General features: G+C 39.1%; 2 long non-coding RNA genes across 2 annotated transcripts; both read left to right on the plus strand.

Annotated features, from left to right (window-relative positions):
* Nucleotides 1–4,293: 4,293 nt before the first annotated feature.
* LOC121156214 lies at nt 4,294–5,542 on the plus strand. The gene is made up of 3 exons (XR_005883827.1): nt 4,294–4,392; nt 4,935–4,995; nt 5,504–5,542. It is a non-coding gene; the product is annotated as an uncharacterized LOC121156214 (long non-coding RNA).
* Nucleotides 5,543–12,192: 6,650 nt separating this feature from the next.
* LOC121156215 lies at nt 12,193–19,052 on the plus strand. Its single transcript, XR_005883828.1, has 3 exons — nt 12,193–12,267; nt 18,223–18,290; nt 18,824–19,052. It is a non-coding gene; the product is annotated as an uncharacterized LOC121156215 (long non-coding RNA).
* Nucleotides 19,053–19,329: the final 277 nt, after the last annotated feature.

A 19,329-nucleotide genomic window follows, 5' to 3' on the forward strand; every position in this document is an offset into this window, starting at 1 on the left:
GACCAGACAGGTGTCAGACATTGGCCTTGGGAACATGAGTACTACTTCCTCCAGTCCTTCAGTGATAAGGAGACTAGCCTGAGGCCCTCCCACACAATGGCTGGTGATAATGGCTGATACTTCAGGTTGAGGAATTGATATGCTAAAGCACCCTTGTTCCTTGGAAGAGATGTGTTCTGGTGAATCCAAGACATGGTGGGGAAAATACTCTTTTATATTTGAGTAAAAATGACTTGTTGACCCAGAATACCCTAACTGCCTACTGCCCAGTCTAACTCCTCTCATCCTGACAAGTATTCCTTGACTCATAAAAGCGGGTTCATTTGCTTGGTTGATCAGAGTGACTGCTCAAGCCACCCTTGACTTCTGGTTTTATATTGTGTTTTAGTAAGCTTTTAATGACTATTTGAAGTACTGACTAGTAATATCTTAAGAAGGAAGATTTATTTTGGCTAACAGACTCTAGATACACTATCCAAAATTGAGTGGCTTCATGGGTCCAGGACTGGTGAGGGTGGAGAACAGTGGAGAGCCCATTCATTACAAAGCAGACAAGGAAGCAGAGAGCGATATGAAGGGTACTATGCCTCTGTAACCTACCTGCCCTCTCTTGAGAAGCACCTGCCCGTTAGTGCCTTGGGATTTCTCATTAGGCTCATGCACAGCCCAGTTGCCATGAATAGATTTAATCACCATCAATTCACTGTATTGTTAGCCATTGAATATTGGAATATAAGTGGCATGAATTTAAGGATCTAAATTGTAAATTCGATATTTATTCTATTGCTGAATATTGACAGTTTTCTTATAAACCTTATTCATCTATTTTAGTGTTTTTTGTTTGTTTTCTGTGATGCCTTTTTTTTTTAGGTTTAAGGATTCTCCCATCCTCTCCCCTTCCTCTTTCCCCATTGCTCCTAACCATTTCTCCCCTAGGTTCACAATGTTATAGTCCTTCAGGAGTAGTTGCAAGTCCAACATTCTTTCTTAAAATGTATATCCTGGCACAATGGGAATTTACTTGCTTGGAAGTCCTTCCTTTATTCAGGAGTAGAGATGCATACAGCAATATTTATTCACTCCCAGTATTCTAGTCTCTATTATGCAGTTGATATTAAGAGAAAAAAAAATATATATAGTTATATATTTATCTGTTTACCAATATATATATTTGTTTTGTGTAGTTGCATAACATTGCCTTATTTCAGAGAGAACATATTGTATTTTTTTTTCCTTTTGGAACTTGTTTATTTCGCTAAGCATAGTGTGCTCCTCTCCAATTGCAAATAGTGGACTGTTGCTATTGGTAGATTTTCATTATTTTTTAATGGATATATATGTCTTGATGAAGTAGATATACCACTTTTTTGTAACCATTGCAATTTCTATGGACACAAGATTATTAGTATATGATTGCTGTCATGGATTGTGCTGCTGTAAATATAGGTATGCAGGTCACTTTCTCATATTCAGAGTCCAATTCCTATGGATATATTCCCAGAAGTGGGATACCTGAATCATATGGTAGATCAGTTTCCACTTGTCAAAGCACTCTCCATGCTGATTTCCATAGTGGCTGGACAAGGTAGTCTCCCCACCAAAATGGAGCAGGTGTACCCTTTCCCCTCATTCCAAAGTCCTCGCCTTGCATGTGCCAGTATCCCATATGGTCACCAGTTCTAATCCTGGCAGTCCTGCTTCCCATCCAGCTCCCTGCTTGTGGCCTGGGACAGCAGTTGAGGATGGCCCAAAGCCTTGGGAGCTGCACCCACATGGGAGACCCGGAAGAGCTCCTGTCTCCTGGCTTCGGATTGGCTCAGCTCCAGCAATTGTGCTCACTTGGGGAGTGAACCTTTGGACAAAAGGCCTTCCTCTCTGTCTCTCCTCCTCTCTGTGTATCTGCTTTGCAATAAAAATAAATAAATCTTTTAAAAAGTAGTGTGTCTTAATTCTTGAATATTTTTCCTAGCTTGACTCTGCTCCTCTTCCAGCTTTTTTATTTCCCTCCCCATTGTTAAAGAAAATATCTTTCAATTCTGACATTCTTTTCTTCTGCCTCATTCTGTTATTGAGGCTTCCCACTGAATTTTTAATTTGTTCTATTGTGTCCTTCATTTCAAATTATTTGTCTTGATGATGTTTCAGCATTGCTATTGCCTGTAAGACATATTCCTTAAGTTTCTTGAATGCTGTTTTTGCTTCTCATTGTTGCTTTTCTTTATACCAAGTTTTTAAAAATTCTTTTTTCCCCATTTTTGAGATTTCTTCTGCAGTTAAATCTGAGGTTCCTTTGTAGGGGAGACATCAGTAATATTCATTGTGCCTCTGTCTCTTGCTTTTCAGCATTGCACAGCTGGTTAGCAGATACCTCTCCTTAGGGGACACTTCTAAATTGTGTTGCCCACTGGTCTACAGGTCAATTTTCCTTGTTTCATTTAGTACCTGGTTCTTTCTTCACAGTCACTTGTGCTACTTCCTCCAGTGAATTTCAGTCTCACGTTCTTGTGTTAGACTTCCACCATGGTCTCTGTAGTCCCAGCTCTCGGTTCTCCACTTTCTACCCCCTATGATCCTGTGCTATGGCTTCACCTTTGCCTCTACATCCTTTTTCCCACTCTCAGGTAGAACAGTGCTTTTGAGTAAAGAGTCACCAGCTATCCTAAGTTACAGGGTTGCCAGTGGTGCTGCTCTTGCTGAAACCTGCTGGCCATTAGATCTGAAGGCCACCAAGATCTATTTTGGGTGGAACCAATGATATAATATTTTGTTACTATTTTCCCTGTGAAACTAGTACAATGCATTGTCCTGGAAGTGAATTCTTCTCTAGCTCAGTGACTGCAACCCACTGTTGTTTCTTCAGTTGCTCAGCCTTATCCTAAGTACACAAAATGGCACCCCATGTGGCACTCATCGGAGTCTGGGCCTTCTAGTTAATAGATCTGGGACTACCTAGACCTATCTTGGGTGGATTCTGTAGAATGCCAAGTCAGTACTCTTTTTCCCTATGGAACCAAAGCAATATATTGAGCCAGAAATTAGCTTGTTCCTGGCTCAGTGCATACACAGCTCTCATTGATCTTCAATCACAGCCCCACATCCTTTTTCCAAGTACACAGAAAGGCATGTGATATGACAATGGTGGGGGTCTGAGCCATGAAATCCACCCTTTTTCTGCACCTGACTGACTGGGCTCTGCCACTACATTCTGCTCATGATAAAATCAAGCATATCAGCAGAATAGGCAGTTGTATGGTTGGATTCAACTCTTGAACTTGAGGTGAACTCCCCTTCCCACAAGGCTGTTGGTGAATCTCTGATTGCTGAACACTGACTGCCACCGGGGTACCTCATCACTGCACCACTGCTCCACTGTCATTCCTCTGCTTTCTCCTGTCCACAAGTCTGCAGTGTGTTTCTACTATTGGTCTGGCCTTTTCTGTTTCCTGGGATCCAAGCCTCTATGCCTCACCCTGGTTAATGATTCTCCATCTCCTTAATGTATCCCTTAATCCATTCCTCAATCTTGTTTTCCCACTACATACTTATGAATGTATCTCTGAAACAAGAGTGCAAAAGCATTTTGTAAGTTATTGAATTTAATCCTGGTGTTATGCAATCTCATGGAGGAAATGGTGCTTTTTGTTGTCTTAAAAAGTTGATCCTGACTATGTGTGTTCTTTCAGTGTGATTTCACACATACAATAAATATTGGATTATTGTGAATTGATACTAACACTAATGTGTCATTCTTGCCCATAAACTGTTTCCTAATGGAATTCAATGGAGAGAGAGAGAGAGAAGGAGAGAGAGACCTTGCATCTGCTGGTTGATTCTTCAGATAGCTACAACAGCCAGGGCTGTGCCTGGCTGAGGAACTACATGTGGAATTCCCACATTGTTAACCACCAATCTAAAATGACTGGAACACAGTTTATTGTGGCTGGCTCCAGGGTAACAAATATAATGCTGCTTTATATAGAAGTCTGGATAGATATTATATGTGAGTGTAATTTCTTTTTTTTACCTTTTCAATCTTATACCAAATTCATACACAAAACTCTAGAGTCTTTTGGAATAGCAAAATTATTTTAAGAGGTTTTGCTTTGAAATTTGAGTTTGTAATGTTAATTCTATATCAGAAATGCTTCCACATTAGTTTTCATGTTGTGTTTGCAATGATAATTATGGATATTTTTATGGGAGGCTCCAATTTTGGTACAGTTAAAAACATTAAAGTCTTTAATAATGAAATGCCTTGAATATATTATAAATTTTCACTTTTGCTTTAAGGTACGTGATGGTTGAAGAATACTGCCAGATAGATCAAAAGCCTGGTGTGTCATTTGTGGATGAGGATCGTAACTATAGAAGAAAAGAAATCTTAACCTATAGGTATTCAATGCCTTTTGTGTTGTGGCTATAACATGTCTAAAAATCATGTTTATTTTTAAAGAAATGCCTAAATGATATCAATACTAACATTAGTGAAAGAAGGCCCCGGCGGTGTGGCCTAGTGGTTTTAGTCCTGGAGCTCCACTTCCCATCCAGCTCCCTGCTTGTGGCCTGGGAATGCAGTCAAGGCAGGCCCAAAGCTTTGGGACCCTCCACCCATGTGGGATACCTGAAAGAAGTTCCTGGATCCTGGCTTTGGATCAGCATAGCATCGGCCGTTGAGCTCACTTGGAGAGTGAATCATCGGACGGAGGATCTTCCTCTCTGTCTCTCCTCTTCTCTGTGTATCTAACTTTTCAATAAATAAATCTTAAAAAAAATTAGTGGAAGAAAAATAATCAGATATCCCATTTAGTTCTTACAGCGTGCTTTTATGAATTCAATTTTATCAGGAAATCCTCTTGGTGTTTTAATTAATATTTTAAAATAGTATATTCCTGTAATTATGTATTAATAGTAGAATAATTACTTTTTCTTCATAGAAAGAGAGTTGAAGATCTTGAACAAGATTTGGATAGAACCATTCGTAATTCTCAAAGATTGGTATGTATGTGTGTGTGTGTGCATTCATTCATTCATAAAGTTTTTTATATCAGTGTGTTTATATGGATTGAAAAAGAAATGGAATATCAGTTGTTGCCTTTCTTTTGTGTTTAGAGATGTTTTCACATTTTAATGATTCAAATAATGTGAGATAAAAAAATCTTATAGTTATACCTCTTTGGAAAATGAAACACATTGCACTCAACAAAAGAAAGATTTTAAAACATCAGTGGGGTCTCATAATAAAGCAGGGTTGTTATCTCTGAAAAAGACATCTGTTATCGTGGACATTTATTCCAAGCGAACATAAAGTAGAAGTTTACCATTTAAAATCATTAATTACCTTCACATGTAAAGCACAATAGATAATATATCCATCGAGTTTTACATTAGAGGTGTTCATGACTTCGGAGTTCCTTGAAGTACTTTTTTTATTTGTTAGTATTTCCAATGTTTATGATAAATCTTCTTATATTAAAAAAAACATTTAATTTGTTTTGTTTTTTAGATACTTTCTTATGAGAAAGAAGCACATATCAATTGGGTAAGTTTTAGACTGCCATAAATATTTTGTCTGTGTTTAATTAAATTTTGCTTTTGACAAGAACCTGGGCGTGGAAATTGGTGAAAAAAGAGCCATGTTAAAAAAAAAAAGGTAGTAAAATTATGTTGCTCTGATAAATAATGCATTGTTACATTATGCATTCATTCAGTCTATTTTCAGCACAATACTACTTCAGAAAGAACTTGTATTCTCCTAGGGGGTTAGAGGAACTTGGTTACATATGCTCATGTTTATGCATTTACATTTTGGGACATTGGCTTGCCCTTTGTTATCTAGAAGGGCCAGAAAGATCTCTGGACCATTTTATTAATTTGTAAAACAATGGGATTGGAAAAGGAGCTAACTAAAGCCCTTTCTAGTTCTAAAATTAAGGGTCCTATTAAGTGATTCTCAGTGTTGGTACAAATTAAGGAAAGAGTCATCCGGGGAACTAGTTGTCTGTACTGCGGAGGAACTGCATGATGAGGAAGTGAAGTGGCTGTAACTTGGAACAGTTAGAAGGAAGAGCAGAGATGGAGCTGTTGACAGTAGCTGTGCACTGGGGAGTGCCTGTCACAAGGAGGTGGAGGCATCATGCCCTGTAGTTAAATGTGTTGCATCTGAAATCAGCCTGTCTTGGTTGTATGCTCTCTTTATGACAATTCCCTGTTTTTCTTACCTATAAAGTGAAGATATTAATAGTACTCATTTCTTGGTTTATTATGACATTCAAGTAATATATGGATGTTTGTCAAGTGCTCGACATGATTAGGCATACCTAGAGTCTGGTGTTACCATTGTTGTTACTGTGAAGATCTGTAGATGTTAGGCATCTCTGAGTGGAGCATAGCATGAGAGTGGTATCTATTTGTTTACGTTGTCCTGACCCAGTTAACACCAGTTGTTAGATTTTGGAGATAAAGCAGAGGTCTTGAGCTCATTTGTTAATACCCTCACATAAATAACTATTATAATAACCAATGTTCAGATGATGCAGAAAGGTGCCATAAAGTCATCCTCAATTTCACTTTCATTAGATAGACTTTGTTAGCACTCTTACACATATATACACACCTATACCAACACATGTGCATACACGCATATATACATGCACACACACTTTTTGAAAACTTTGTAATGTTTATATACTGAATTGACAGGTGGAGGGAAGGATAGAGACAATTAACCTTCCATCAGATGGTACCCTTTTTTAAGGATTTATTTATTTTTATTTATTGGGTGAGCTCATCTTAGGCAGTTGTGGACAGTTGGGGACTGAATGAGTGGGCAGAAGTGCTGTGATCAATTTAAAATATTTTCAAAATTTTTATCTTCTACATAGTTAACATATTTTATTTTTCAAATATATGATTTTAAGAACATGATAAAGTTCCCCTTTACCTTTTTTTCTACATTGTTCACCCTTTTTTTTCTTTCAACTTTTTATTCATTTTCTTTAAAAGGGCAAAATTTACCTTTCCTTAAATAAATAATTAAATATATATTAAGTAGAAAAATTACTGTTCATGAGGAGTTTAGACAAAGACAATAAATATTTATTCACAAGTGTATTATTACTTCTGTTATTATGTATGTTTGTGGGATGTTGCCTCTGGATCTCTGCCTGCTAAGCGCATGCTGGAGGCCATAGGCATGTCGCACATCGTGTCCTTGGCTGAGACCCTGAGCTGGCCTGTTCACTGGACATGCAGCAAGAATGATGAGCTGCATCCCAGTCTCTCTTCTCTGCCCCTTTAATGAACTGTGCTAGGACTTCCTTTATAAACAACTCTAGGAAGTCAAATGTTACATTCATTCTGCTGTTCAGCAGGTAAGGAGTTTGCCCCGAGACACAGCCAGCTTTTTGTGCTTCCTGACCTTCAACATTATTGAAGGGTTCAAAGAGACAGACATATCTAGTAGCCTGTCACAGTATTGTGGTTGGGTGGAAGTACTGTCAGGACCACCTTTCTGCCTGCCCCTTTTCCTACCCTTTGTAAGCGTGTGACTTCTTTCAAATAAACCGACATCCCCTACTATCAGTTTGTCTCCATTATTTCTGCTGCAGAGGGTCACTGTGACTTCACCCTTCAGTGATCTCAGGACCTGCTGAACAGAAGACCCCCGAGATTAGTTACCCCATAAAGTGATGACGTGTCCTTTGGAAACTGATTATTAAACCTGAATATTCTCCATTTGCATGCATTTTGTTGTGAAAGATGTTTAAGACTTTTTTGCCTGAGTAGTATTTGTGTGTGTGTGTGTGTGTGTGTGTGTGTGTGTGTGTGTGTGTGTGTGTATGAGAGAAAGAACATGTTTTTTTTTTTTTTAAAGATTTATTTTTATTATTTTTTCATTGGAAAGGCGGATATACAGAGAGGAGAGACAGAGAGGAAGATCTTCCGTCCGATGATTCACTCCCCAAATGAGCGCAACGGCCGATGCTATGCCGATCCAAAGCCAGGAGCCTCTTCCGGGTCTCCCGCGCGGGTGCAGGTTCCCAAAGCTTTGGGCCGTCCTCGACTGCTTTCCCAGGCCACAGGCAGGGAGCTGGAAGGGAAGCGGGGCTGCCGGGATTAGAACCGGCACCCATATGGGATCCCGGGCGTGCAAAGCGAGGACCCTAACCACTTGCGCCACCGCGCCGGGCCCAGAAAGAACATGTTTTAAAGTTATTTGGGGGCACAGGGATATAACCATTGAATCAATCCGCATCTTGCATGAACCATGATTCCATAGCGGTGACGGTTAATGACCTGCTTTTTATACTTCTTATCTAGCTCCCTGCTTGTGGCCAGGGATAACAAGGGAATAAGTCCAAAACCTTTAGAATTATACACCCATGTGGGAGAGCTGAAGGAGACTCCTGACTCCTGGCTTTGGATAAGCTCAGCTTAGGCAAGTGTGGACAGTTGGGGAAGAACTTTCTCTCTTTGGTCCACTCATTCACTCCTTCCAATAAAGATAAATGAATCTTGGGCCTGGCGCTGTGGCCTAGTGGCTAAAGTCCTCGCCTTGAACGTGCCAGGATGCCATATGTGCGCCGGTCCTAATCCCTCCAGCTCTACTTTTCATCTAGCTCACTGCTTGTGGCCTGGGAAGGAAGTCTAAGATGGGCCAAAGCCTTGCCTTCCTGCACGAATGTGGGAGACCTGGAGGAAGTTCCTGGCTCCTGGCTTCAGACTGGCACAGCACTGGCCATTGTGGTCTCTCAGGAAGTGAATCATTGGATGGAAAATCTTCCTCTCTGTCTCTCTTCCTCTCTGTATATCTGACTTTTCAATAAAGATAAATAAATCGTTTTTAAAAAAATAAGTGAATCTTAAAAATGTTGTTTGAGTAAGAATTGCCAGGGAGAGAAGAAAAAGGAGAAAGAGACAAACAGCCCTGCGCATAACTGCTTTTGTCCTGAGAACCTACAATGATTGTGGCCGGGCTGTGGCTGAAGCCGAGAGTTGGAACTCAGTCCACATCTCTCATGTAGATGGCTGGGGATCCAAATGATTAATCCATTACCACTGCTTCAGAGTGCATGATCAAGAATCCAGAACAAGGAGATGGAGCCATGAATTGAACCCAAGTTCTCTAAAGTGGGACATGACTGTCTTTACTGGCAGCTTGCCTTCAATACCCAAAAGCAGCCCTTACTGTGATCATTCTTTGTGTCTTTACCCTGAGACAGTTTCAAGTTCCATTAGTGAGCGAATGTCCCTGTTTCCTTAGCAGACCTCTCAGAAGGCTTTATAGGTGTGAGTGCTCAGTGTCTGAACACAGTGTTATGGAGTATAACATAGTCACTGGCTGAAATTTGTCTTAACCTTTGAGAATAAGCTGTAGGCTCAGAAGTAGGTGGGTAGTTCATGTGGCAGGAAAGATGCTGCTTAGGATACCTGGTCCTCAGTTGGGCTGCCTGATTTAAGTCCAGGCTCCTCCGCTTCTTATCCAGCTTCCTGCTAATGTGCACCTTAGGCTAGAGCAGCTGATGGTTGAAGAACTTGGTGCCTGACACCCAGGTGGGAGACCCAGATTGAATCCTGGGTTCTTCTTTAGTCTGGCCTGTATCTGGCTGTGTGGCTGATGAGGAGTGAATAAATTTATGGAAAAAAATCTCTGACTCCTTGTCTTTCATAATAAAATAAATAATCTCAAGAATTTGCCATTAGTTTGTATAGAATTATTTTTCATATATATCCTTAATATTACTAGCTTATTACCTGTTATTCAATTTTGTCTTCTATTTAACAAGCAAATGTGTTAAAATACAGTAAAGCATTTTGAAACAATGTGTTTCCACATTGTTAACAGTTTAGTAAATTATGTATTTTCTTAATGTGTTTTGGTATAGTTTTTTAGTAAAAGTTGATGACATCATTACATACTGGAAAAGTTTTTACACATGCACTATTTTTTGAAAGCAAGGCCTACAAATAAGTAAGGTATCATTTTTGTAAATATTTATGTGACCTATTCTTTGGCCATTGCTCTTTTTAGCATGTACTTAAATTTTGATAAATATGAGTTTGGTATTATATTTTGATATTATATTTCTTTTAATTCGTGAAAAGCTGCATACTATGTTGTTCTTTTTTTAATGTTGTTCTTTTAACTTGTAGAGAATTATAGACCAAGTGATAGTACCTATGTTTATATGAAAAGCTAGTAAAATTTTTTTGGACATTTGCTACCTTCCATAAAAATGCATGTAATCTGAGTTTCCTAAGAATAGCATACTTTAAGTTTTACCCTTTTATCAATACAAATGTAGTATGATGTACAGAATTCTGTCAGCATTATTGAAGCCAACAGACATTGATCATATCAGCTATATAAAAAGGTGTGTTCTTTACCAGCAAGCTGTGAAAGTGTTTTAGACCTTTATGATTTCACTGAATGGCAGTTTGTTTTCTCTAGTGATGATTGCCCTGAGGTAACTGACCAAACTTTCCAAGTCTAAAACTCTATGTCTTTTTTGTTTGCTTGGAGCTTGCATCCTTTTATATAGCCCTTAGCTTATTACTTGGCCAAACTCTTCTTGATCTTACATAGAGAGCACCATTTCTTGGCAGGGATTTGCTTACCTGAAACTCATTTATTTTTTCAATAATTTCTTAACTTCAATGTGTTTTACTTAGAATTATATGTGCATTGGCTGAGATATTTCTGCTGTCACTGTGATATTTCTGCTTATTTTCATTTAAATTTGCATAGATATTTTAATAATATTTTGTTGTTTTTAAGTGGGATGCTTATACTGCTAAAAGAAGCCTCAGTGGCCTAAAGAAAGAAATGACTTCTGATATGCCAATGTGAGTATTTTAGCATTAACATTTTAAAAGTTTATTGTATTGTTATTTCATTAATTAGATAATTCTGTCATAAGGACATGTAGCAAGTTTTCCAGTGAACCTGGCATATTTCATTGTAAAGTATCCAGTAGTGTTTTTCCAGCTGAAATACTTAGGTCCCTGAACTACTACTTGGAAGAAACTTTGTGATATATCTGTATCAAATTTTGTTTCTCACATTTTCATATTGATGTGGTCCTGAATCAGCAGCTTGTGTCGGGTTACTGATGTGGAAACCACATTTTTCCCCACTGACGTGATTAGATCTGTTCACTTGTCAGTCAAGTGACTCCCTTGTAGAGATGCCTCTTTGCACATGGAAGCTAAAGTTGCACATACCACTCCAAGCCCCCACTGGAACCCATGTTGAAGTGAAACTCACACTGTCTTGCTGGAGATGCAGCACAGACATGTATAGAAAAAAAATTAGGTTTTCAAGCAAGAGTTGCTGGGGTCGGAAGGATGAAATATAAAGGATGAAGCTCTGACACAGTTATGCTCCAAATATCAACATCTTTTGATAAATACGTGAAGAGCAATCATATTATCTCAAGTCCTCATTTTCTGCATAAATTGACATTGTTTTGCAATATTTAGCTGGATGAGAGAATAAACATGCGATGTACAATAGAAGGGGGAAAATAAGTGTACCGTGAGAATGGTCTTTGTCTTCCCAGAAATGATTTCTTACCATAGTGTGCTGAGTATTCAGCATTCTTGCTTGTTTTTCTACTCTCAGCTCTGATGATCAAGAACTAAGAAGATTGTTTTAGAAATTACATTTGTAATATAAAATGTTTAAGTAATAAAGTAGTAGGAAGATTTTGCAGAATTGCTGATTTAAAAGATAAATTACCATTGTGATCAAATTACAATGAAAAGCTTACGTTTCTCAGACCCATAAAGTTTGTGTTTTAATCCTGGCACTTGTCATTTTTTATACTTCATTTAAACAACTTGCTCAGTTGCAAAATGATGGAGTGGGATTGGTTGACTTTGATAAGCTCTTCATTTCAGTCATTTGGCTCTGTGTCACAGTATTCACGGTAGTCTCATTTTGACGTGAAAAAAAAGCAATTCCAAGCTTCAGTAGAACACACTATTCTTAAGCAACAAATATTGGTATTCCCAGGATAAATACTGGGAGATATGAAAGAGTGTTTTGTTCAGAATCGTTCTAGAAGATCTGCTTCTACAACGATATTGAGTTAGTTAGAGTAGCTACTTTATGGCAGTGGTAATTTTCGTGAAGTGTGTGTAGTTTCTCTTGGAAAAGTAACTTAGAGCTGCTTTTTTCTATTTGCAGTTTATCTGACGGTGAGTTGGAAACTTTACAGAAAGATCCTTACGTGCTTGAAATTCCAGATAAAACCTTTGACAGAGGTACACTAGTTTTCTCAACCCCTGTTACAAAATACATGTTAGATCTTTATATATTCTGATTGTCAATTTATGTTACTAGAAATTAAAGTGGTTATTTAGAAATATTTTAGATTCTGGAACTATGAAAGATCTGTTCTAAGCTCTTCTTAGAACTACAAGGTTTGAGGTTTTATTTCAGTCACACTAACGGAAAGTATTTCTGCCTTCCTTTCTCAGTGAGGCTTTGGAAGATGATAAATGTTCAGTGCTTTGACCTTTAAAAGCCAAATGCTTGACATGTTAGGTATTACTAGTTTTTTTTTTAAGGAGAATACCACTTTATTGAATCATTCATTCCTTCAAGAAATCCATCTTGGTGGTTGACCATGTGTCAGAACTTTTTAGGCATATGGATACAACAGGAAGTCAGAATCATCATCAAGTAACAACACCTTTCCTGAGTATATAATTTGAGGAAATAATGGTTCTTAGTCTGTAAAGGCTCCTAGAACAAAATAGCATAACCAGGGTAATTCAGAAAAGAAGAAATCTCTTCTTCATAGTCCTGGAGGTTACAAAGTCCAAGAGAAAGGCGTTGGCACATTCAGTGCCTGGGGATGACCCATTTTCTGATTAGTCCTGGAGGTTGCAAAGTCCAAGAGGAAGGCATTGGCATGTTCAGTGCCTGGGGATGACCCATTTCCTCGTTTGCAGGCATGTCTTCCTTTGACTGGAGTGGTAGTGTGAGATTTCTTTGGAGCCTCTTTAATAAGCACAGTAATTCCATTCATGAGAGTTCTACCACCATGACCTAATCACCTTTTAAAGTCAAAATCTGCTTATCTCACAACCTTGATTCTTGGGGTTCACATAGAAATTTGGTGGAGACACGAACACTGAGATGCATGGATAAAAGCTATGGAGACACAGTAATGAATGAGTAACAGATCTTGATTCCAGGGAGACCCTATTTTAAGGGGAAGAGAGAAAAGTTCAATGTAAACAAAACAGTGATAATTGAGGTACCATAGGGTGCCATTAGAGCATACACACAAAGGAATAGGTCCACACACAATTTATGCACATTGAAGAGAGGGCAACTTGTAGCCCCATCCTTGCTTTCATGTGGCATTTGTTTAATAGAGGGTCCTCCAGTTTACACACTGACAGGATTTCTCTGCCTCTATGATTCAGAAGCATTCCATTGTACTTATATCACATCTGCTTCATCTTCTCATCCTTCAGTACACACATAGGTTGTTTCCTTATTTTGACCTTTGGAAACAGTGCCATATTAACCATAAGAGTACAGGCAACTCTTCAGTAATTGGAGTTCATTTCCTTTGGACAGATACCATTTTCACAATGCTGTACTAATTTCCACTCCTTGCAAACATATCTTTTTTCTTTTTTTTTACCATATCCTCCTCAACATGATCTCCTGTCTTTCATTTTTTTTTATTTATTGTTGCTTACATTGTATTATGGAGTACAGTTTTATAGGCGCTGGGGATTCCCCCCACCCCTCCCATACCCCTCCCCCCATGGTGGATTCCTCCACCTTGTTGCATAACCATAGTTCAAGTTCAGTTGAGATTCATTGCTTGCAAACACATGCCTAGCATAAAGTCCAGATAAGTTCAGTGGCCTCTTGGGGAGACCTTCTATGGTCTGAAGATAGGTCTAACAGAGTAAAGATCTGGTCAGTTAAAAGCCCCAACAAGGCTATGAATTGGATATGAATTCATATGAATTGGATATGAATTAAGGAGTGCTTAAACGGAAAAGCATCTGATTGATTATATATGAGATGCATATTAAATTTTCATGCATATTGAATTAGATGCTTGAATTTTCATAAAGTATTTATCCTAATAATGAGAATTAAAATAGTTGGCTTTTAACTATTTAAAAGGTAGAAAAGCTTAATCTGAGTATGGCTGCAATAATTAAAGCAAGAGGGGACAATTATAACATATATTTTATGTTACTATTGTAAGATGTATTTTATGTCTCTATCCATTCCTTGTTGAGTTAACATATTTAATTATCTCAGACTATTTTAGTAAGTAATTAAAATATGGGGCTTAACTCAATTTCTGTGGCATTGAAAATAAATTTATAATTATATAGAATCACATTTTAATAACCTTAACAAGTTACAAAATTCACTTTGGGGAGACAATCTTCATTAAAATTGGTCTTTTTCTATATTTTAAAAGTATCAGAGTATTACAAATTTGAAGTAGCAACAAGATTGGGAAGGGGAAACTCCCATTGAATAAATTTTTATCTGAATCTAATGAAAAAGTCCTGGGGAAGATAAATAATGTTTCAATCTGTTGTAAATGACTCATGTCAGTCACACTTCATGAAATATTGCATGCTTAAGAATTGTTATTTTTGTGGTGTTTAAGTTTGATTTTTATCATTGAATTTTAGCTTTGAAAGGATAACCATTATTTCAGAGTAGTTTGCAAAATGGTAGACCTTTTGGTTGTTTACAGAAATATTGCTTAATTAGTATGTATAAATTGACTATTCACTAATGAATCAAAAGTAGTTTCTGTTGCCTTAGAGTATATTTTGTGTTTTCTACTTTACATATCAGAAGCACTTCATAAATGGCCCGGCTGTGCTTCCATGTTGCAACCTACATCAACCGAAACATATAAAAGCGTGCTGCCATTAAAAACTAAACAAAATCAAACTGCTTGTCCCCTAAAACTTCCTACCACTCTGAACTATATCCAGCATATTTTTGCTTAACCTCTATGTTAACTTCAATATAATAATTATTTTATTGAACAAAGTTTGAAGTAATCACAAGATGTGGTTAAGAACCTGCATCTTCTAACATATTGGTTACTCAACACCTTGCCAATTAATTCAGTGATGTTGTTAATTGTTGCTGATGTTATGTTGTAGCTTTTAATTGATCAGGATGATATTCTGCCAGCTCTGCGTTCTGACAAGAGCTGGTCTCCCGAAGAAACTGTTGAATTTATATGGACATTAAGATGCTGGACTCTATACTTGGTATATGCTTGCAATGAAAGAGTCTTGACTGATTTTGAACTGCAACAAGGTGGAGGAACCCACCATGGGGGAAGGGTATGTGGAGGGGTTAGGGGTAATCCGAGAGACTATGAAATTGTCACATAGTGCAATGTAATTAAAAAGATGTAGCAAAAAAAAAAAATGTTTGGAAAAGGAACAGAGAATGGAGATTGCTCAACCAGGTATGCAGTTTGTTACCAGAAAATTCAACTTAGGCTATCAATACTATTGTTGTTAGCTACTGAATTAAGCAGTAACTTACACTTATTGGTTGCAACCTGTGAGAGTAGGCAAGGAATAGAAGTATTGAGATATATTGATTATGCAAATCTATTTATGTAATTCAGAGTTAAATAAATTTTGAGAGATGAATATACACATGCATATGGAATAAATGTACCTTATTATTTAATCGAACTTCCAGTAGGGATAGTATCATGAAAATTCAGTTTTTATATGACAGAAATAAACAAAGATATGAGATAAGGTTTAACATATTCAAATGTAATTAATTCTTATTTTACCTTTTAAGAAAAAAATTTATAAATTTGATACAAAGCTAGGTAAGATAACAGAGAAAAAAATGTTGCTCCCTAAAATTGGCAACAACAACCATAGCCGCTATGAAGTTAGGAGAAAGAAGCATCTCTTAGTTTAGCAAAGATGTGCATGTAGAAAGGAAAGGGCCAGGCTCTACTAATCAACCAGACAAAATCAAAGTTAAAAATTACGAGGAAAAAAGCTCTCCAAATGCTACACAATGTGATGTTTGAAGGATTTATTCAAGTGATACATTGAAAATAGTGTGAACTGTTTTAAACTAACATTCAGAAAACAAAATATAAAAATCAAAATATAGCTAAGTGTCCACTAATTACTCAGCCAGTCCTAACAGTATTTAAATAAGGTGTCCTTAGATACTGTTTTCCTATTGCACAATTCCTTCAACAATCATATGGCCACTGTCTGAAGTTCGGCAATCTATGTAACTACTTATTCATGGGGTATCAACCGCAGGTAAAACTTTCGAAAGACAATGAAAATGTTGGTGAATGATTTCCTCAGAAAAGGCTGTCTATTGCAACTGAGGTGCTTGATTATATCCGGTGCAAATATTTCTTTTATATTATGTGTTGTTGGTGTTTGATTTAACTGAAAGAAAGTATTAGAGTGAACATGATAGACAGAATTGACCTTAGCTCCCTAGGGTCAGTCCACACATGGCTGTGATGCCATGGTGTATGGCACGATGAAGCCAAGGGCAAAGACCTGTGGGTGTTTTCCACAGGAAGGACCACGGCTGGTGCAATTGATCAAATTTCCACTAATTTCCAAGGAACTTGAGCAGGGAGCAGGGTGTGAGGTGCACCAGGTAAAAACAAATCATAAAAACAAGGGATGCTGGCATTTCAAGGGCATCTTCACAATCTGTATCATTGGAAAAAACATGGTATAATTGTATAAGAAATCGGGGTATCAGTAAGGTTTATTTTTCTGTACCTGAAAGGCAGGGCTACAGGGAGGAGGCACCAGGGGTGTGTGGGCTGCATGTTGGGTCTCTGGATTCTTCTGTTTGTTTGTTTTCTGGAGAGTAGTTGATGTTTAGGGGAGAGGTAGCAGAGTCACACAGAGCAAAAAGTGACAAGAGAGCTTGCGTCCTCTGCCCGACTCCACAAAAACCACAGCCCAAATCCGGGTCGTTCTGATGGTGGGTGCCAGGAGTATAGTCAGAATTTGCCGTGTGTCTGCAGGGTGCGATGGCCTTGGGCCCGCCTCTGCTGGTTTTCCTGGTTTGGAAGCAGCGAGCGGGATTAGAAAACAGAGCAGCAGCCAGTGCTCCCCATGGTGGCCATTAGTATGTTGGTGAAGATTAATGGATATGAAGCATCTGATACCTTGTGCATTCCAAATGTGCCAGCTCACAGTCTTCATCATTCAGTGACCACATAGCGTGTGTAGGTGCGTTTCAGGAGGATGGATGTTGTCAGGTGTTGAGGAGCAACCTTGCTTCCATGTCACAGATGGAAGGCCAGGCACTATGAAACCGGCAGTATGTTGAAGGAGATGATCAGGTTGAAATGTTGAGGTTCCAGTTGTCCTAGATGTGGGCTGTTGTGAGTGAGTGAGTGAGTGTGTGTGTTTTCCCAGGGTGGGGAGTTTGAGGGCTCTTAGTTTTCCACCTCTTCTAGCTGTCCAAGGGACTCAGGAGTAGGTAAAGGTATGTGTGAGGCTCAGATTGATGCAGGCTTGGCGTGGTGTCAGTCAAGTACGAAATGAAAATGACTTGTAGGACAAGGATGTTGGCAAGTGTCCGAACTGATGGATCGTGGAGTCTGGTGAATCGGGAGAGGAGTGAGCAAGTGAGGATGCTGAGAGGTCGGGGAACTAACCCTTAGGTCCGAGCACCAAGCGAGCTGCAGTGTGAGTGACTAGCCGAGAAGGCAAGGGAAGGGTCAAAGAGTTGTATTCCCAGGAGGGAGGTCTGAATGGATGTCCTCGGACCCTGAGCAGTTCCCGATGGTAGAGTCCAGGAACACGTATTGCCCAGCGGGGGTCTAAGGTTGGCCAGTACTCATTGAAGGAAGAATGAGGGAGCAGGAACAGAATGGGAGGAAGAAGAGAGGTGCTACTCTGTGGACAACTTCTCAAAGCTGCTGCTGCAGCAGGTGGGTTGCTAAGTCCCAGCTGGAGAAACCTCAGCTTCATTTGGCTGTAGAGAATTTGGCAGAGCAGGAGATCCAGTGGTCTCGGGGTATTCTTGTGGCCATGGCTAAGGATGCAAGTGTCACGCTGGCTTATGCACCGCCCTGGATGTGGGAGATATCACAGTGTCCCCTGTGATCCAGAAACGTCCCAAGAACAAAATAAGAACCACGATGTTCATAGTTTTTTTTTTTTCCTTTCTTTCTTTTTAAGAATGTCTACTTCCCAACCCATCGTCTGAGCAAGCGTCGAACAGCAAACCTCACCAAGACAAGCTGGAGGTAAGTCCTGACAGTGTAATTTTACCTGTGTGGTGTGTGTGTGGAACAGAACAGACATGCCCCTGTAATTTTTTTCTCTAGAAATCTGTTTCTTTTCTGAGTTGACACCTCTCAGGGAGTACACCAGTGTAGCAGGGGATTTGGTTTCCCCCTTTGGATTTACACAGGAATATTTGGACGTAATGTTTTGAGAGTCTACCTTCCTGAGTATTTCAGTGTGGTCCTCCGCCACATCTAGAGTCAGCTGCCCACTTGTTCTTTCCCTTCTCGGGCTAAGCGTGCTAGGTACTCTGCATTGCGGATCTCCTGGCCTGTGTCTGTGCATTCTCTTTAGCCAGAATATTGCTGTGTTGTCCAAACCTGCTTTCTGTTCTTTGACCACACAGTTGCGATAGCTCAAACCCATCTGATGTTTCTCTGGACCACTTAGTCTGTATATTTTGGGTTTCTTATGATTATGTCCCTAAATATTTGTGTATGAATTTTGCATTTTTTATTGTTAGTGATATCAGATTTATGTGATTTTGTTACAGACCTGCAGCTTAACTGTGCCAGCAGTTCCCTGCGAGAAAACAGAATTGTGTGATTTCCAGGGGACAACAGCTACGGCTCATCCAGCCAATTGCCCAACTGTTCTACCAAATCCGTTCCGAAGGGTAGGGCCTCCTCACGCTCGCCCCCCTGCAGGAGCTCTGCCAGCCAGCCCTGCTTCCAAATGTTTGCCAACGGGGGTTCCTGGCATATGGCCACCCCCACCGAATGCTGGAGGTATGTGATTTGGTTTGTCAGGGAATTTTTTTTTCTCTTCCTTGCACACTACAAAGACGAAACACTAGTTTGTTCATGAAATAGATGCTCACTTGACCGTGGCTCATCTACTCATGAGAGAGAAAGCAAAAGCCAAAACTGACTCTAATGCCATGTGAGTGAAGCAGGCCTTTTCATAATTGTGAAGGGAGCCAGCCAACCATAGACAGCCTTCATGTGAATCATCCAAATGATGGGCAGTTGCATACATATTGTAATACTTCAGAAACCC

This window comes from Ochotona curzoniae, unplaced genomic scaffold, assembly GCF_017591425.1.
Source record: "Ochotona curzoniae isolate NIBS_2020 unplaced genomic scaffold, NIBS_Ocur_1.0 contig_331, whole genome shotgun sequence".
NCBI lineage: Eukaryota > Metazoa > Chordata > Mammalia > Lagomorpha > Ochotonidae > Ochotona > Ochotona curzoniae.